The following is a 4,195-nucleotide window of genomic DNA, read 5'->3' on the forward strand; positions in this document are numbered from 1 at the left end:
TGATTAAATTTATTACTGTTGCAATTTTCGGTGACATAATACTCGTCAAAACTCTAGTTCTTAACGCAGTGGTATTAAGTTTTAGACCTTGACAGCATTTTCCAGGATGTAAAATTTTAAAAAATTACGAATAATTTTTTCAAACTTTTAATCGTCTTAAAAATATATTGACAACCATTAAGAGGACGTATCCACGCACCCTCTTCGCCGATCGATTTTTGTGTTTCTTGGTGACAGAGTACTCGTTAAAATCTTTATCTGTGACCGTTGTTGAATGAGGTGTAGACCTTTGCCAATATTCCCTAGCATTTAGAATAAAAAATTACGATTGTAACAGCTTCATTACGGTAAAATATTCAAATTTTAGATGTAGGAAAATCTTAGCATGGGTATTCTGTAGACATCCAAGGCACAGAGTATAAATATACTCTGTGCCCAAGGTATTTCTTTGCGATAGCAAGTTTTTAAATAGTAATATGTTGCCAAGAAAGAAACAAGTGAAAGTGAGGCGTCCTCTTAACCCGAGAGGTAGAAAATATATAAATTCCTGAAGCTGGCATAGTAGTTGACAACAGTAATAATTATAAGAGCGTGAATATTTTACTAAAGAAATCAAAGTGCGGTTGAAAATTTGCAAAGATTATGTCTTAGGAAAGTATTGAAAACCAGGTGAATGTAAGTTTCAGTTTTTCTCAGTAAAATTGTGATATATCTTATGGGATGAAATATGGGTCTAAAATATCTTGGGATGGTAGTAGAGATATTAAATCTACATATTACTTTCTCAAACTCAACTGGGATGTAATAAGCATCATGATCCAAGCTAATGAACCAGTCTACCAATCAGACTTTGAATTGTTATTAATCATCAACTCAGGAAAAAGAATGCCCACTACTATATATAGTCAAATTTAACATTACGCCATTTGGGGTATATAAAGTGCTGTACTTGCTAAATTTTATTTCGCAAATAATAGAAATAGCTATCCAAACTTCATAAACTATGATATTTATATATTTTCAGCGTCACGAAAACAACGAATTTAAGGTTTTAACAGCGTGGTTATCTATCACAAAACAAAATAGGACGATCTATAACATCCATGCCCTAAATAGGGGCAACCTTTCTGGTCGGAACTCGAATCCGCGACTCTCAGTATGGCACTTGATCCCGCTGCAACCGAGGCCGACAATGGCTTTATTTAGTGCTGTGGGTAGAGTTCTTTAGCTTTTCAAAATTTGAATTTCTCTACCAAAGGATAAATACTCTCTCAATCTCAATTTCGACCGCCGAAGAAGATTTCATGGCGTCAGTTATGGTTTACTTTAAAAGACTGATATGAGCCACGCTAGCGAAGCTTGAAATCAAGTATTGAAGAAACACAAGCTGTGTCGAGGAAGGTCTATTCCTTAATGTGCATACAGCAAAATTTAAATGCAGATACGCGTTTTCAGGATTCCCTAAAATATGAAACTACGATTATTTCCAAAATTCAAGGGAAAAACTCATTGATCGGCACTTTAAAAAAAATGAGTCGTAATTAATCGTGCAACCTTGGTTTATGGCATGAAATTCATTACAGCTGAGGGCTATATTTCATCAAGCAGCTGTACGCAAATAAATAGCAAGGAAATTAGATTCCCTCCCTGGTGGAAAACGCAGATGTATTACGTTAATGATATTTACGTTTAGAGGTATAAATACCATGTCTTCACTTTAGCTTTCTATTTTTTGTAGGTAATAATAGTCCGGGTTCGAATCCAGGCTAAGCCAAATGATTTTTTCATGTCAAATTTCATCCATGGCGTTTATAAACTATGCAACTGTGCACATGATTCACATCTATTGAGGACTATATAACTCAACGTCGCGTTACTTTGCTTACAGATCCATTCATAAACATTGTCAGTGAATGTTCGCTAAACATATCGCCATAAGTTTGTAACGGCTTGATTGAGATTGTTGCTGCCTGATATCCTAAAATGGCTATGAATTGTCACTTTGAGGTAATCTGTTTGCAGCCTCCAAGCCACTTAACGTGGCCGATGCAAATAGGAACATTTCACTGTGACGGAACTTTCGAAAACTATCGCAAACATCGGCCTAGATTACATCTACCGTGAAACTCTGAAAGCGCGCCAAGTCTATACCCAAGCAGTGCATAAGTTTCATCGTGGTCTCTGCCAATTCCTCGCCGCTAAATGTAGCCAGTAAGCGTGGGACTACGACCTTGCTTCCCTGCTTCCGAGATTTCACGCTTCATTAGGCACATCACTGTAGTGAAGGAGGAGGCTCTTATCAGTTTCCTGATCAAGACGGGAGCGATATTTAGATTCACGCCCATGTGTTGAAAAGTTTTATCACCAAAATCTGTGATTTGGAAATCGTTTGCAAAATCCAACTCATCGTGTGCATGAGAGGGGAAAAGCTAAATCACTTAAGTAACAAATAAATTAACTATATTTTATCATTGAAAAGAAAGACACACGAGTTTGAAGAGCTCTATTGCCCAAACGAATTCAGTCATGTCAGTTCAACAAAAAGCCGAGGAAAGATTGTAAACTTCAACCACATTCTACACACACATCTATATTACATAAATTTAGGCACACAACTATAGCAACCGATATTCAGTGCAACTATCGCTTTCGATTTTCATATATTTATTTTTCAATAAATTCCTCAATTCTAAACTTTAAAGCATTTTTTTAAATTTCTTCATTAGAGAATAGATTTGAATAACTTTTTTGAATTAGAATTTAAAATCCGAAAAAGCTATCGTGGAGAGTCTACGACATCATCAAAGTTCTCAAGTTGCACTCTGGAGTATGAGGAAAGGGGACTAATCCGATTCGTTGTTATAATTATTAGATGAGTGAATCTATTGATATGTATTACTATCCACGTCCGTATTCTTGAAAGGTTGAAAACCTAGGTTGTAGAAAGGGGTGTGGTGAAGTATAGAACGATGTAAAATGGCAATACGAGGACCTTTTATACATTTAAAACTGTCACTATATAAACAATTGTAGCCGTGAATCCTAAACAGTACACCAGCATTCCGAAATGTTTTGAGAAAAAAACCAGTCTACCTTCAAATTTTGAAAACTATCGATATCATCACTCCCACTTTTCCCGATAATTTTGTAATTTATTAAGTATTTCTAGTAGCTACCTTTCATAGAAAAAATAATCAAACCAAAAGCTCTAGTAAGCCATAAAAATAATTTGGAGGTGCTGGGATTTGAACCCAGGACTTTCAGCATGCGAAGCAGACACTCTACCACTGAGTTACACCCCCGGCAACATGCAAGGGTGGTTTCATTAAGGATTAGTTTATCAAAATACTTCGACGAAGTGTTTGTTAAGATCTATCTGCTTCCACAAAATCAACTCTTTTGCTTTTTAATTAAAAAATATTAACCTACATATCGAGTCATAATCAACACTTGGGTACATGAGTGCATAATTAAACATGCAAATGGATATCATTAAGGTGGTGGTAACACCGCCGAAGTTAATGATGCGGATGCTCGATAGCGAGTAAAGCGTGTGCAAGCAAAACTGGATCCGTGACAAAACGGAGTGACTGTGCCAGATTTTCCTCCTCGCATAACAGGTTATCCATCTTCGCTTCTCGATAAGGGTGAATTTTGGCCGGGGAGATCGTTAGCGGCGTGGGAGGAGAGTGTAATTGAAGCGAGGGCCGATATCTTCACGTGCCCAAGAGAGGGAGACCGATATCTTTGCGCGCTCGCATCATTACATCTTTTCCCACGGGACCCCAAGGCATCATACTTCCAGATGACCTGATGAAGTGAACTTCGCGTACACTAAAGACACTGGGCCTAGTGGGTTGGGTATTTATTGAGTCCAAAATTAAACGCAACAGTAATACTCCACACTTCTTTCAATGATAACCGACCCAGGTTTCGGCAGCTCATTTCCATGTTTGATCTTCATGCAACCTGGATTGGTTGATATTTAATTAAGTGTGGATTGTGTTTCACCAGTGGCGTAGCCAGGAATTTCGTTCGGGGGGGGGAGTCCAAAACCAGGAGGGGGAAATTTTTGAAAAACAGGGTACTAAGTAATTAAGTAATGGGTTTTAAACTAATTTTAACACTTTTCATAATCGAAAAAACTTCATTTGTGAAAGAAAAATTTTTTAAATTTATGATTTTTCAATATTTT

The 4,195-nt window shown here is 37.0% G+C and overlaps 1 non-coding gene across 1 annotated transcript; it reads right to left on the minus strand.

Annotated features, from left to right (window-relative positions):
- Positions 1 to 3,230: 3,230 nt before the first annotated feature.
- Trnaa-cgc lies at positions 3,231 to 3,302 on the minus strand. Its single transcript has one exon. It is a non-coding gene; the product is annotated as a tRNA-Ala (tRNA).
- Between the last annotated feature and the right edge of the window lie 893 nt (positions 3,303 to 4,195).

This window comes from Ischnura elegans, chromosome 4 (genome assembly GCF_921293095.1).
Source record: "Ischnura elegans chromosome 4, ioIscEleg1.1, whole genome shotgun sequence".
NCBI lineage: Eukaryota > Metazoa > Arthropoda > Insecta > Odonata > Coenagrionidae > Ischnura > Ischnura elegans.